Source organism: Moschus berezovskii, chromosome 9 (genome assembly GCF_049115385.1).
Source record: "Moschus berezovskii isolate FMDL1 chromosome 9, NW_MosBer_1.0, whole genome shotgun sequence".
Classification (NCBI taxonomy): domain Eukaryota; kingdom Metazoa; phylum Chordata; class Mammalia; order Artiodactyla; family Moschidae; genus Moschus; species Moschus berezovskii.
In genome coordinates, this window is record NC_142468.1 from 49,156,563 (window position 1) to 49,173,830 (window position 17,268).

A 17,268-nucleotide genomic window follows, 5' to 3' on the forward strand; every position below is an offset into this window, starting at 1 on the left:
ATGGTTTTTCCAGTAGTCCTGTATGGATGTGAGAGCTGGACTATAAAGAAAGCTGAATGCTTTTGAGCTGTGGTGTTGGAGAAGACTCTTGAGAGTCCCTTAGACTGCAAGAAGATCCAACCAGTCAATCCTAAAGGAAATCAGTCCTTAATATAGACTGGAAGGACTGATGCGGAAGCTAAAACTCCAATACTCTGGCCACCTGATGCGAAGAACCGACTCACTGGAAAAGACTCTGATGCTGGGAAAGATTGAAGGTAGGAGAGAAGGGGCGGACAGAGGATGAGATGATTGGATGTCATCACTGACGCGATGGACATGAGTTTGAGTAGGCTCCAGGAGTTGGTGATGGAAAGAGAAGCCTGGCATGCTGCAGCCCATGGGGCTGCAAAGAGTCAGACACGATTGAGAGATGGAACTGAACTGAGTAGCCCATGGGCTTCCCTGGAAGCTCAGCTGGTAAAGAATCCACCTGCAATGCAAGAGACCCCAGTTCGATTTCTGGATAGGGAAGATGCTCTAGAGAAGGGATAGGCTACCCACTCCAGTATTCTTGGGCTTCCCTGGTGGCTCAGACAATAAAGAATCTGCCTGTTAACATGGGAGACCTGGGTTCGATCCCTGGGTTGGGAAGATCCCCTGGAGGAGGGCATGGCAATCCACTCCAATATCCTTGCCTGGAGAATCCCCATGGACAGAGGTCCCTGGCAGGCTACAGTCCACGAACTTGCAAAGAGTTGGACACGAATGAACAACTAAGCACAGCACAGTAGCCCATCTTCTCACTGCTGTTCCATCTCACCCCTCAACATTTCCCAGTGCATATCCTGGCTTGCACAAGGCAACCTTCTAAAACTTCAGAAACACCAGACCTTATCAGTCAGTCAGTTCAGTCACTCAGTCATGTTGAACTCTGTAACCCCATGGACTGCAGCACACCAGGCTTTCCTGTCAGGGATATTTAATGTGTATGTATCTCTTACCCTTATCTAGGTAATTTCCATTTAAACAGATAGTCCTCAGATACTTATCTGTTTACCAATCAATAATTCTAATTGCTCTGGAGATAAAGACAAGATTTCAAAAGAAAGTTACATACATTGCTAAACTGGGACTTTTTATCATATTTAAATTTCTCAAATCTGCTGCTGCTAAGTCACTTCAGTCGTGTCCGACTCTGTGTGACCCCATAGACGGAAGCCCACCAGGCTCCCCCATCCCCGGGATTCTCCAGGCAAGAACACTGGAGTGGGTTGCCATTTCTTCTCCAATGTGTGAAAGTGAAAAGTGAAAGTGAAGTCGCTCAGTCGTGTCCGACCCTTAGCGACCCCACGGACTGCAGCCTACCAGGCTCTTCCATCCATGGGATTTTCCAGGCAAGAGTACTGGAGTGGCTTGCCATTGCCTTCTCCGTCTCAAATCTAGGAGCCTACTTTAATCAGATCCCTGTTTAATTCTGTTTACTTGCCCTGGAGAAAGAATAAGCTTGACATCTAGCCCAAATGAGGAAAAAAAGATTCCCTACTGGCCATAACTCCAAGAGTCTGAAGAAGCAAAAATCACAACCCTATTAAAGAACCCTCTTAATTTAGATGTTTTCAAAAATTTGCGTGCAAATTTTACTTTTGTAAAATTTTAGAAAGTAAATGTCTAAGCCCCATTCTAGACACACTGACTCTGAGAGCCTCTATCAACTACAAATTGGCACTTGCCAAGAGCATCCGCCAGTGACTGAACAACGGAATTTGCCATCTGCCTTTGTGGAGACTGAACCCTGTGCTGTTGCAACTGTTAACATTACACCCTCTGAGGCCATTCAGGATGGAGTGAGGCACTCTGTGCTCCAGGGAATCTGGTGGAATAGGTCTTTAGATAGTAAAGTAAGGGTTTGATTGCACTGAACTCCCCTTCACCAAAATCTTATGTATCAACCTTCCCCGACTACCTGTTTGGAGCAGTCTCTCAAAGCTATCTGAGGTGCTGTCTCTCAGGTTGCAGTCCTCATTTTGTCCCAAGTAAAACTCTAAGCTGTGCATCTTTTTTCACTGACACTGCCATTGCATTCGAAGCTCCTCACTAAAGAGTTATCTGCTTAAAACGGTATTTTGTCATTCCTTAAAAATGTTAAGATTTTCATGTGTGTGTTAAGTCATTCAGTAGTGTCCAACTCTTTGTGACCCCATGGACTGTAGCCCACCAGGCTCCTTTGTCCGTGGGATTCTCCAGGCAAGACTACTGGAGTGGGTCGACAGGCCTTAAATATCGAGTGTTTTGTCTCTAGCACCTCATCCCCTCTTCATTCCTTCCTTTTTCCCTTAACCTTTTCAGGTAACCTAAAAAACTTAGCTTTCTCTTAACTCAGGCACTCTGCATATTCTGATCTCAGTTCCTACCCCCTAACTTTCACCTAAACTCCGGTACCCACTCTTCTATCTCAGCTAAGGCATCACTTTGTGAACCATTTCCTGACCCCATCCCCTGTTCCACTTCGAGGGGCTTACTAATAATAACTTAAAGTTATAAAGCTAAGGGTACACTTTATGAAGATGATAAACTTTAAACCCTTTTCCAGACTCAAGTGAAAGTGAAAATGCTCAGTCATGTCTGACTTTTTGCAACCTCATGGACTGTAGCCTACCAGGCTCCTCCGTCCATGGGATTTTCCAGGGAAGAGTACTGGAGTGGGTTGCCATTCCTTCTCCAGGGGATCTTCCCAATACAGGGATCAAACCCGGGTCTCCCGCATTGTAGGCAGATGCTTACAGATGGTCTGAGCCACCAGGGAAGTTCCAGACTCAGGCTTCCTTTTATTCCTCAGGGTAGTTTCTTATCTCAATCTCCAGCTACAGATTTTCCCAGTGTATTTTGGATGATTATTTGTAGATTTCTCAGCATCAACAAGACTAACATTATCTTTCTGCTGCTCTTCCTGTTTCTACCTCAGAAAAGAGCATTAACCAAAAATTATATGGTTATAAGCAAAACCCTGGCACCCCACTCCAGTACTATTGCCTGGAAAATCCCATGGATGAAGGAGCCTGGTGGGCTGCGGTACATGGGGTCGCTAAGAGTCAGACATGACTGAGCAACTTCACTTTCCTTTTCACTTTGATGCATTGGAGAAGGAAATGGCAATCCACTCCAGTGTTCTTGCCTGGCGAATCCCGGGGACGGCGGAGCCTGGTGGGCTGACGTCCATGGGGTCACACAGTTGGACACGACTGAAGTGACTTAGCAACAGCAACAACAACAAAGCAAAACCGACCAAACATCAGGTCAAAAATCGTAGATTTAAGGATAACTACACTTGAAATTAGAGATACCAAGGGAACATTTCATGCAAAGATGGGCTCGATAAAGGACAGAAATGGTATGGACCTAACAGAAGCAGAAGATATTAAGAAGAGGTGGCAAGAATACACAGAAGAACTGTACAAAAAAGATCTTCATGACCAAGATAATCACGATGGCGGGATCACTCACCTAGAGCCAGACATCTTGGAATGTGAAGTCAAGTGGGCCTTGGAAAGCATCATTACGAACAAAGCTAGTGGAGGTGATGGAATTCCAGTTGAGCTATTTCAAATCCTGAAAGATGATGCTGTGAAAGTGCTGCACTCAATATGCCAGCAAATTTGGAAAACTCAGCAGTGGCCACAGGACTGGAAAAGGTCAGTCTTCGTTCCAATCCCAAAGAAAGGCAATGCCAAAGAATGCTCAAACTACCACACAATTGCACTCATCTCACACGCGAGTAAAGTCATGCTCAAAATTCTCCAAGCCAGGCTTCAGCAATACGTGAACCGTGAACTTCCAGATGTTCAAGCAGGTTTTAGAAAAGGCAGAGGCTGCTGCTGCGTCACTTCAGTTGTGTCCGACTCTGTGTGACCCCATAGACAGAAGCACCAGAGATCAAACTGCCAACATCTGCTGGATCATGAAGAAAGCAAGAGAGTTCCAAGAAAACATCTATTTCTGCTTCACTGACTATGCCAAAGCCTTTGAGTGTGTGGATCACAATAAACTGTGGAAAATTCTGAAAGAGATGGGAATACCAGACCACCTGACCTGCCTCTTGAGAAACCTGTATGCAGGTCAGGAAGCAACAGTTAGGACTAGACATGGAACAACAGACTGGTTCCAAATAGGAAAAGGTGTATGTCAAGGTTGTATATTGTCACCCTGCTTATTTAACTTATATGCAGAGGACATCATGAGGAACGCTGGGCTGGAAGAAGCACAAGCTGGAATCAAGATTGCCGCGAGAAATATCAAGAACCTCAGATATGCAGATAACACCACCCTTATGGCAGAAAGTGAAGAGGAACTCAAAAGCCTCTTGATGAAAGTGAAAGAGGAGAGTAAAAAGGTTGGCTTGAAGCTCAACATTCAGAAAACAAAGATCATGGCATCTGGTCCCATCACTTCATGGGAAATAGATGGGGAAACAGTGGAAACAGTGTCAGACTTTATTTTTGGGGGCTCCAAAATCACTGCGGATGCTGATTGCAGCCATGAAATTAAAAGACGGTAACTCCTTGGAAGGAAAGTTATGAACAACCTGGAGAGTATATTAAAAAGCATAGACATTACTTTGCCAACAAAGGTCTGTCTAGTCAAGGCTATGGTTTTTCCCATGGTCATGTATGGATGTGAGAGTTGAACTGTGAAGAAAGCTGAGTGCCAAAGAATTGATGCTTTTGAACTGTGGTGCTGGAGAAGACTCTTGAGAGTTCCCTGGACTGCAAGGAGATCCAACCAGTCCATTCTAAAGGAGATCAATCCTGGGTGTTCATTGGAAGGACTGATGCTAAAGCTGAAACTCCAATACTTTGGCCACCTCATGCGATGAGTTGACTCACTGGAAAAGACTCTGATGCTGGGAGGGATTGGGGGCGGGAGGAGAAAGGGACGACAGAGAATGAGCTGGCTGGATGGCATCACCGACTTGATGGACATGAGTTTGAGTGAACTCCGGGAGTTGGTGATGGACAGGGAGGTCTGGCGTGCTGTGATTCATGGGGTCGCAAAGAGTCGGACATGACTAAGCGACTGAACTGAACTGAACTGAACACTTGAAATGGGCTTCCCGGGTGGTACAGATGGTAAAGAAGCCACCTGCAATGAGGGAGACCTGAGCTCGATTCCTGGGTTGGGAAGATCCCCTGGAGGAGGGCATAGCAATCCACTCCAGTATTCTTGCCTGGAGAATCCCCATAGACAGAGGAGCCTGGCAGGCTACAGTCCACAGGGTCTCAAAGAGTTAAACACAACTGAGCTTCTAAACACAGCACATTTGAAACAACTAAAACTTTGCCTTGACCCAAGTCTAAATCCTTATGCAATTCCTAATCCAATTTCATCATTTCTCACTTCAATTACAGTGACAATTCTCTAACAGATCTCTGCTTACAGTTTCAAATTCCTCTCTGGTTACTCCTTCCCAAGGCTATCCCTACTATGTTTATCCTACAACATAAACCTGATCACTTAATCCCTCAATCACTTAAAATTGGTCTCCACTGCCTTCAAGACAAAAGTCTCCAAACTCCTTTATAATAAGAGCCTCCAGAACAAATTATTGAAAGTGACTTTCACTTCATAAGAAATCCTATGGAACATTTCTTCACAGCATGAAAGATTTGTAGAACTCTATGGAAGAGAATTTGACACTAAGCATTACAAATATGTGGTTTCAATATAGAATATAGCATGAAGTGAAGTGAAGTCACTCAGTCATGTCTGACTCTTTGCGACCCCATGGACCCTACAAGGCTCCTGTGTCCACGGAATTTACCAGGCAAGAGTACTGGAGTGGGTTGCCATTTCACTAGTCATATTAGGATGTACATTTATTACACGAATTCTCACATCTCCTTTATGAAGCTTCTTAAGGTACTGCGAGGAGATCCAACCAGTCCATTCTAAGGGAGATCGATCCTGGGTGTTCATTGGAAGGACTGATGCTAAAGCTGAAACTGCAATACTTTGGCCACCTCATGCGACGAGTTGACTCACTGGAAAAGACTCTGATGCTGGGAAAGGTTGGGGGTGGGAGGAGAAGGGGACGACCAAGAATGAGATGGCTGGATGGTATCACCGACTCTGTGGACATGAGTTTGAGTGAACTCAGGGAGTTGGTGATGGATAGGGAGGCCTGGCGTGCTGTGATTCATGGGGTCGCGGAGAGTCGGACACGACTGAGCGACTGAACTGAACTGAACTGAAGGTAGAAGGATTATACTTCACTAGAATAATCACGCTCTCCAGCAGATGGGCCTATAGTTGGTACCATTTTAAATTCATTCCTTTATCCATATGCTCATTCAATATTTATTCAGTTCTTATCACACGCAAGATACTGAAAATATATCAATGTATAAAGCAAATAAGAGTCTTCCCTTCCTGAAGCTTAAATTCTACCAGTAAAACTTTATCTGAGCCCTGTGCTCCAAGAAAGCAAGGAAGGTTGAGAAATGTCCCCATCCTGTTTTGTGTTCTGACAAACAGCTAACTTGCAAAGGACTAACCTGCCCTCAAAAAACCCCAGGTTAGACTTCCACCCATCCTGAGCCCCTTATTTCACTTGTCTCCATAAAATTCCTTGGTTTTATGAGATACTCCTCAAAAATGAACTTTCTCCCTACTGCAACAGTCTGAATTAAACTCATCTCAATTTTCCTATGCATTTCATCTTTCACACTGAAGTCATCCAATAAACAACATAAATTTATAGGACATGCTGTGTGTTCAATGGTGTATTTCCTACTACAGAGAAAGCATGGGAAAAGAAAACAGAAACGCTCGGTTGGAGAGGCTTAATTTCAGAAAGGATAATCAGGGACAGCTTCCTTGAGAAGATATATTTGCGCAAAGATTTCAATGAGTGAGTGAATCGCTGTGCAGTTAACTGGGGGAAGAGTGTTTGAGACAAAATGAACAGTAGGTACAAGGTTGGAACCAAGCCCATATCTCTAAAAAACAGCAAGGAGGCCTGTGTGATCAGAGAGAAGTGGCCAAGCAGGAAAGTGGGAAGAGATGAGGACAGACAGATAAGGAGTGGGAGATGAATGATGCATGACCTTACAAATCCTGAGACTTTTCACTTTAACCTGAGTGAAACTAAAAGCCACAGAATTTTGAGGAAAGGAATAGGAAGATCACCCTGGATGCCATGAGGACAGCACTGGGAGGGAGCAAAGGCAGAAGCAGGAAGACCATCTGCAAAGCAACAACAGTAATCCGGGTGAGATGATGCTGGTTTGGACCAGACCGGTAGCAAAGACAGTGAGAAGTGGACAAATTATACATGTATTTTGAAGGATTGGCCAACTGGGCTTCCTGATGTATTGAATATAAGGTATGAGGATGACTCCTGTCCTAAGTAAATATTAGAACAAAATGGCCACTAAGACAGGAAGACTTTAAAAGCAGCAAGTGATGAAAAAATAGGTAAATTGGTTGGGAACATACTAAATTTGAGACAGCTATTATCACATCCAAGTTGAAACATCAAGCAGGCAGCTGGGGACTGAATCCAGAGGAGAGATAAAGACTAAAGGCATAATTTTAAAACAACTTGAGGTGGCAGCTGTCAAAACTAGTAACAGGAACAATATTAATTTCACCTAATAAAGTACAACTGGAGTGAATATTACCTGATATGATGGTGCCCCTCATCATTCCTGAGTAGCTACATTTTACTATGAAAAAGGTACCATTTCCATTACTGTATCTTGTAGAATTAGATACTATGGAGAAGAATGGGGGCATTATTCTCCCACACGTCTACAATTCCAAAGGAAGCCAACCAATGGGCTTTGAGCAAAGGTCCCAAAAGTGCTGCTGCACTGTAAATGTGATCAAAGATGAGACAGTTAATCTAGACAGCTTTCAGGAACCTATTTCTATCCTGCTTTTCAAAGGTTCTGGAACTTTCACCTCCCCAAAAGGATATGAAAATGCCTGCTTTAAACCAGACCTTGTTGGATAAAGGAAAGAGGACCCAAGATCCCAACTAATAAAAACCTTTTAAAAGTCCTTTTTGTCCAATAACAACTCTACAGAAATAAACAAGATACAGTAAGTCAGCTGGTGAAAAGTACTGTGGAGAAAAATAAAGTAAATGGGGGAAAAACAATGCAGAGGGTAGGGGGTAGGGAGGGATCAGAACTTTAAATAAGGTTGTTAGAGAAGGCCTTTCACCAACATACAAAGGTACCTATTTCTCCACAACCTCACCAAAAGGTAACAACCATCTTTAATTTCTGATCATGTCATGAGCAAATAAATAAAATTGGGTCATCAATGAGTTCATCTGCTACTAACTTTTTTTTAGAATAATTCAATTAAAAAAAAGTATCTTCAGGGTTTCCTTGGTGGCACAGTGGTAAAGAATCTGCCTGCTAATGCAGGGGACACAGATTTGATCCCTGGTTCAGGAAGATCCCACACTCCGAGGAGCAACTCAGCCCATGCACCACTGCATCTAGAGCCTGGGAGCCACAACTACTGAAGCCCACAAGCCCTAGAGCCCATGCTCAGCAACAAGAGAAGCTACTACAATGAGAAGCCCACACACCCCAACTATAGTATAGCCCCTGCTTGCAGCAACTAGAGAAAGTCCATGCAAAAACCAAGACCCAGCACAGCCAAAAATAAATAACTAATAGCTTCTATCACAGATATGTTTTTAACTTTTAGGTAGTAAAATGTTGAGGACGGAGAATAGGGTCTTTGTCTATAACCTATATTTTACACCTTGCTTTAGAAAGTCTTTCTCCCTCTCAAAATAATAAATTATTCTATAAATTAAATTTTTCAATTAAATTTTTATAAATTAAAATTATAAATTATAAAACATTTTATCAGATTTTAGCTTCTACATTTAGCTATTTAAACTATGAATTTGGATTTTTTTCCCTTTCAGTGTGAGTTTAGAAATAATCTCAACTATTAAATAGTCCCTAATTCTATGATTTAAAATGCCATTCTTTGTCACATGCAGCCCCATACATTTATGAATCAGTTACAGGTCTGTTCTAATGATCTACATTCCAGCACCAAAACAATGCTGTTTAAATGACTATGGTACTCTCATCACTTTCTACAGTGCCATTTTTCAACTGTGTCCTTGGTCCTTCCCTAAACACACACAACCACCCTAAAACACTTAAATATAGGCAATGATGAAACTGACTGCAGGTTACATATAATACTTATCCCAAGTGCTAAGATTTTTTTTTTAACTTCCCTTGCAGAAACTCTCTCCATGACCTTGAGAATAAGAATTCTGTACTATAAAGTCAAACTCCTTAGGGTGACATCCAAACGTTCCACTATCTGACTCCAGCCATTACTGCAGTTGATGAGATCTCTCCTCCAGAACCATCTCATCTGATCAGAGGCATCTACTTGCTACAAGCAGAGGAAGAACTGCAATCCTCCGTGTCTCCACCCACTCAAGTCATACTTCCTGAATACCTGCCTTCTTCCTTTCTTCTATCTTTAAGGCTCAGTCCTCCTCCATGAAGTTTTCCCTCATGTTTCTGACGCACTGATCTCTCTTTTCCCTGAATGTACAGCATTTATTTATTAGCATAACTTCTATACTTCAGAGTGTAACTTGACTAATGTCAGCTTCAATTACTTTTATCCATGAGTTACTTTACTAATTAGTATTAAGTTCAAAGCTCTGGTAAGAAGTTCTAATTTTATTTTTAATGTCTTCATAATAGCTCAAAAATTTTAACTGCTCTCTATTAGTCAGAAGTTATACAATACAAACATAATAATCTCTCATCTTTAATCACTTAATACTCTATTTTATCTACAGAAAAGGACATACAAGCATGTTTACTGAGATCAGGAATTAAAAGATCAGAAATAGGAATGTAACTACAGGTCTAATTTCAAGTCCAGCTCCACCCTTAAGCTTGCCTCTGTTAAATGTAGCACAATTATGAACTTTTTTATTCCTATTTTCAAAAGTGTGGTAGGGCCACTAAAATCACTGAGCACCACAACGAACGGATTGAAACAGAAAAGCTTAAAAATTCCCAAGATTTTCAGCCTAAGCAGCATCTAAAACAGTTACTGTCACTATGCTTTATGGTAATTTGGCACAAATTCACATTTTAAAAAGTATTGTGACAAATACCTCTGGAGGTAAATGGCAAAAACTATATCTCTTTGGGGAATTAAGGAGTCTTCAGTTCTGTTCATTGGAAAGGGGAGGGAACCTTTCACTCTGTTGCTTCCTGTCTTCCAAACAGTCTCATCTTAAGTGAAGTTTATATTTTTTTCCCACCTACAACGTCAACCTTATTTTAGCCTCCAAACTCCGACAATAAATAAGCCTAACCAAGGAGTGCCTGACCTTTGTGCTATGGGGGGAAAAAGGAACTAGCAAAGCTAATCCTAAAGCTTACTGGCTAGAACGGTCAAGTAAACTCTCTACTTGAAATAGACTGAGTTTTTGTATGGCATTTTAACTATAGCAGATAAATCCTGCAGCATATTTTCACCATGCACAGACCAAACTAAAGTTGCTTCCAAACAGCAGCAAGAGAAAAAAGATCTCACAGGCAATCCTGCATATGGAACAAGTACTGGCTAACATTTTGGATTCTCATACAGCATAAAAGCTTTCTATGGTTTTGTGAAAGGTAGAGGATGAAAGAGATGCAAAAGAGAAGAGCCATTTTCACATAAAACGCCTCTGAATTTAAAAAGAAAGTAAATTTCACTGTTCTCTCTCTCCTGACTCCCAAAAAGGGTAAATCACGTAGCTTTTTTTTTTTTTTTTGCCAAATTGCATCACTCAGAAAATATAATCTCAATTAGACTTCATAAATGTGATGTTGCAAAAGGCTTTCAGACTGATGTCATTTCTCCAGTATGCCTAGTCCAAGTACAGCATTATTAATGTAAGGCTTCATAAAACCTTAAGACCGCCTGGCAAAAATACAGCCCAGAGATTTAAACATGTAAGATAAAAACACAAGGGAAAAAAAAAAAAAGACTCAAAACAGAAAAGTTTTAAAATCTTAAAGATAATCTTTTTCTAGGCTTTACACAAAACCTAGAAACCATATAGGAGAAGTTTTCCATTGTACAAAAATCATAAACGTATTTGCTAAAAGTCATATAATTAAGAATTATATACTGAGCATATTTGTAACATATATATAACAGAGTTTTTAAAACATTTAAAATACACCAGAAGTCAGTAAGAAAAAAGGTTTAAAACTGAATAGAAAATTCAACAAGGAACATGAGTAAGCAATTTATAGAAGACATTAAAATAGCTTATAAGGAAAAATGTTCAACATTACTAGCAAAGATACACAAAGAGAAGCAAAATTACTTTAACACCTAAATGATGAACAAAGATTAAACAGGTTAATACGTTAAAGAAAAATAAACCCTACTGACACTAATTTATATGCATTAAATGAATTAAAATTTTAAAGAGTATATTTCAAATCTAAAAAATTAAAATTACATGCAATGTGTCTGCTAAATTTCAATAAGCTATTTATTACCTTCAATACTTTGGCCACCTCATTCAACGAGTTGACTCACTGGAAAAGACTCTGATGCTGAGAAGGATTGGGGGTGGGAGGAGACGGGGACAACAGAGAATGAGATGGATGGATGGCATCACCAACTCCATGGACATGAGTTTGAGTGAACACCGGGAGTTGGTGATGGACAGTGAGGCCTGGTGTGCTGTGATTCATGGGGTTTCAAAGAGTCGGACACAACTGAGCGACCGACTGAACCAGCAGGAAAAGGGACATTTTTTAAAATGAAAAAATCAGCCTGATATTAAGCAAATGACTAACTGAAACAAAATCTAATCATCTTCTGGAGGACCAGTCTTTTCAGGACAAGTTAAAGGACTTAAGGGAATCATTTTAAAATACTTATATCTGAGGTATTGGAAGTTTACTGTGGAAAACTAATATTAGAGAAAAAAGAACATAACCCAGGGCTTTGAAGAGTCCACAGTGTAGTAACTATAGGATCAAGATGTGGGTCCAATGGCTGTCCTTCCTCTTGTTTACATTCACATTTTAAGTAGATTCAAAGATAACCACTCCACAGCAAACAGGCTTTCCTAGTTTTAATGGAGTGAATTTCATTTAAACACTGAAATCTACTGCTAAAGACAGGCATCTGGAGAAAAATCTCCAATAGGAATAGTATTAATAATTTCACTTTATCCACCCCAGAAAGAGGCAGCAATACTGTTATAATACAGTAGGTTAACTTTTTGATTTACAGAACAAATTCTGCAAGAAGTGAGTCAATATACAATTTCTTCACAAGTTTCCTTTTATGATGTAATATCCTTCAAATGGGGAAACAAAAGCAACTACTGCCATATTTGAAGACAGAAGTATCCCCTTTGGAGGAACTCAAAGGCCTCCTGATGAAAGTGAAAGAGGAGAGTGAAAAGTTTGGCTTGAAGCTCAACATTCAGAAAACAAAGATCATGGCATCTGGTCCCATCACTTCATGGGAAATAGATGGAAAAACAGTGGAAACGGTGTCAGACTTTATTTTTTTGGGCTCCAAAATCACTGCAGATGCTGACTGCAGCCATGAAATTAAAAGACACTTACTCCTTGGAAGGAAAGTTATGACCAACCTGCTGCTAAGTCACTTCAGTCGTGTCCGACTCTGTGTGACCCCATAGACGGAAGCCCACCAGGCTCCCCCGTCCCTGGGATTCTCCAGGCAAGAACACCGGAGTGGGTTGCCATTTCCTTCTCCAATGTGTGAAAGTGAAAAGTGAAAGTGAAGTCGCTCATTTGTGTCTGACCCTTAGCGACCCCACAGACTGCAGCCCACCAGGCTCCTCCATCCATGGGATTTTCTAGGCAAGAGTACTGGAGTGGCGTGCCATTGCCTTCTCCGATGACCAACCTAGAGTATATTAAAAAGCAGAGACATTACTTTGCCAACAAAGGTCCGTCTAGTCAAGGCTATGGGTTTTCCCGTGGTCATGTATGGACGTGAGAGTTGGAGTGTGAAGAAAGCTGAGCGCCGAAGAATTGATGCTTTTGAACTGTGGTGCTGGAGAAGACTCTTGAGAGTCCCTTGGACTGCAAGGAGATCCAATCAGTCCATTCTAAAGGAGATCAGTCCTGGGTATTCGTTGGAAGGACTGATGCTAAAGCTGAAACTCCAATACTTTGGCCACCTCATGCAACAAGTTGACTCACTGGAAAAGACCCTGATGCTAGGAGGGATTGGGGGTGGGAGGAGACAGGGACAACAGAGAATGAGATGGATGGATGGCATCACCGACTCTATGGACATGAGTTTGAGTGAACTCCGGGAGTTGGTGATGGACAGGGAGGCCTGGCGTGCTGTGATTCATGGGGTCTCAAAGAGTCGGACAGGACTGAGCGACTGAACTGAAAAGAAGTTACACCGTTGGATAAAAAGTTTGAAATAAAGTAGTAAACAACATGAATTCAAAATGCTGGAAGGAAATTATGATACTTGTTAATATGGAAATATCCTTTCCATCAGGTTTTCCAACTCCGAGAAGAATCCTAACTTTCCAGAACTGTTACATCTTAATTTTGGAAAAGGCTAAAAGAGCCAAGAGTAAATCTAAAAGCTTTACTAGCTCCATACTGCCCTCACTTGGACACTGTTAAGTCCCTGGTGGCTCCTTTTCCCTTTGCAGAGATAAATAAGTAAAACTATATGGCTTGATGTTTTCTTCTGCTCTCAATTAAAAAAAAAAGTTTTTACTTGATAAAATGTGTATATTAATCATATATCTATTATTTTTAGCATACTTTCCACAAAAAGATAATTTGTCATAATTTTTTTTTACTTTTTTTTTTACTCTTCTACTTTTCTGTTGGGAAAAAAATGCCAGAAAGATGGGAAACAAAGGGATTATTTTTGGGGGGCACGCTAGCAGCAAGTGGCATCTTAGTTCCCGACCAGGGCTGGAACCCATGCCCCATGCAGTGGAAATACGGAGTCTTAACCACCGGGCTACCAGAGAAGTCCCCAAAGAGATTTTATATATTTTTATCATTTTCCATTTTTTTAAAGTATATAACAGACAATTAAGTATACCTCCACTGTTACTTTCACTTATATTTGTTCTCATAAAGTCCTCAGAATTGATTTATAAGTTTCTAAGAGACTTGTTTACTTGAATGCTCTGTATGTCAACCAAACTTGATGTTAATCTCAATGGTCAGATACAGACAGGGTTGACGGCTCCAGAAGGAGGTGTCTAAGCTCTAAACTATTCCTCTCCCTCAAAGATAAATGCTTACACACGTCAGGCATCTCTGGGAAGACCTGGGATTTGACATTCAATGTAGGCTTACTACTCATGAAATCAACTTACAGTACTGTTTTAGAACATTAAAAACAGTATTCACTTCCTACTGTTAAGTCACACTGATGATCTTCCTTATACTTTAGATGCGCAATTAAAATAATTCAAAACCAAAATTAAAGGCCCAACCATAAAAGCACACTGCAATTTCAGGACCTTTAATGCGGCAGAGTGCAAAGTCACAGTCAGGAAAGGGGCCAGGTTTCCGTGAACCTAGTAAACGGCAAAAAGCACTACCAAAAAGTCAAATGAAGATCTCATTTGACTTTTTTCCATCAAACTTCTCAGCCAAAAGTGTGTATCACATTAAGTCATCACATTTCAAATGTATAACATGCTTTATGTAAATGTTACTTATGAAAGCCAATAATACTTTGCATTGGTAGATCACTCTGACACAAAGTAATATGATTTTTATATCAGATCTGATTTTCATGAATATGCCATGAAGTGTGGCAATGGCTGTTATTTATAACATAAAATTGGAAACAACAGATTCATAACTGAATTACTGTCAACATCATTAAACATTCTGACTCCTAATCCAATTATTTTTTCACATTTCATCATGCTGGCAACATGAACCAGAAGTAAGATTTTAGGAAAGTGCTTCATGGGCAAATACTGAAGAAAAATTAGATTCTGACTTCCTGCTAATACTAATACTTCCTTCAGAAAACCCTTACACCGGTTTCCACACACTAAATACCCTTTAAAAAAAATCCTCTAAATCAAATCAGTTAGTTGCAATCTTCCCATTATAGAGCTAAATTGCACTTTAGAACTCTTAAGTTCTTTTTCAAGTTCATCTGATACAATAAACATGACCTTTGAAACAAACTCTTATTTTTTAACTGTTTTAAATTAATCAAGACTGCAGAACTGTCAGACAAATATGGTATGATATCATTTATATGTGGAATTTAAAAAACAACAAACTAATGAATTTAACAGGAAAAGAAACAGACTGACATATAGAGGACTAGTGAGGGGGGAATACTGGGTTAGGGAATGAGGTACAAATGACTAGGTATAAGACAGGCTCAAGAATGTACTGTACAACATGAAGAATACAGTCAGTATTTCGTAATAACAATAAATGGAAAGTAACCGTTAAAAACTACAAAAAAACTTTATAATAAAAAAACAAAAACTGCACAACTCCCAGAAAGAAGATTCTTGAAAATATAAGTTATTACTTACAATATGGCAAGTTCCTCACTTTAACCACACACAAAAACAATTCAGCCTCTACTAGTTCTACATTGTTAGATGAGTCTGCATTTTCTGTTTTAAAATACTCTGGGCTTAACAGGCCTTACACTGTGTCCATATTCTTTACACGTCAGAAATGACTACTTCTAAGATCTCAGTTCAAACTCACATAATTTTTAAAATATTTAACCTGCATAAAAATACAATATTATATTCTAGAACCAGGTAGTAAATCAGATAAGTTAAGCAATTATGAATGTTTCTTATGCCCTGTAAAGGAACTCAAATTTTTAATGAGGTATTGAACCAGCACAGGGCACAAAACACACAAACCAATACAAAATACTGACAAGAAACTGAAATTTGGGGAGAGAAATAATGCTCCAAAGAAAAGAATCTAAGAAAACAAAGTATGACTTCTACAGTTTAAAAAAAGGGGGGGGGGGAGCTTTAGGATGGATATTTTATTAACAATAAATGGACACTTGGAATTGAGGTAAACCCCAATTTTTCAAGACTGATAACTGCAAAAAATACACAGACTATTCTTCTCAAAGAACAATGCAGCCCTTTCTTTATAACAGAAAACAAAATGTGGCCCAAACATGCAACTTACCATCCATATCCAACATACTCATAATAGAAAATGAAACAAAAACATAATCCAAAATACCAAGCGTATCAAACGCAGTACTTAAAATGATTCAGTGAAACCAAGCTTAACATCCCCTATTTTATAATAATGTTTAACCTTATTTCCACTGGCAAATGATAAATGAAAAATTCTGCTATATGCCCATGCTTTGTCACCTTGAGTTACAGGCATAATCAAGACTGCACTGCCTTAACCGAAGAAAAGTTAGGAATTTTGTCTTTGATTTTACTGTCCAAAATAAAACAGATCAAGATAAGATGAGATGTACAAATGCTAAGAATGTGTCATATTTGTTTTGTTTTCCTTTTCAGTCCAACCAAAGCATTTCTTGTCACTTCTCCACAACTAACTTACATTTAAACTTGTTATTCATAGTTTGTGGATGCAGTAACAGGGGCTCTGCCTATGTTGTTTGTTGTTGTTACTTGCTCTTTAAAATTAATGTTTAAAGAGTTTACATAACTGGAATTGCTTTATCTGTATCACTTTTTTAAAATTAAATTTTGCCTATAGAAAATTTGGAAAATACTAGAAAGTGTAAAAAAAAATTGTAGTTGCATCATCTAATCACTTTAACTATGACTCTCCTTTGAGTCTAAGACATATAACCACTTCTATAGTTTAGTAAACAAAATTAGAATTACACTACTTTCTAACCTATTTTCATTTAAAAACTAGTATTTCCCACACCCTTAAATACTATTTGAGAGCTATTTTTAATGGATTCTTTAACTAGAATCCTTTGCCAATCCTTAGGTTGGGGTAAAGGATTAAAAATTATTAAAAATAATCCCCTCACTTTCTCCCTTCCCTTCCCCTTTATGACCATAGCGTAGAAAATTGTAAACCATTCACACTAGTGTCCAAGATGTGATAAATAGCCCCCTGAGAAATGCGGGGCCTAATAAGATTCAAACTTGACACTAAAGAAGTGATGGGCTAATAATGACGTTTCAAGTACTATTCAGTAGATGTGACCTTACTGGAGGCAAATTTCCTAAAATTTGCGGTACTA

At 39.8% G+C, this 17,268-nt stretch overlaps 1 protein-coding gene across 4 annotated transcripts in view; it reads right to left on the bottom strand.

The window, feature by feature from the left end:
* Positions 1–17,268, bottom strand: part of CCPG1 (cell cycle progression 1) — a 45,666-nt gene that overhangs the window by 27,507 nt on the left and 891 nt on the right. The gene's annotated exons all lie outside the window — the stretch shown is intronic.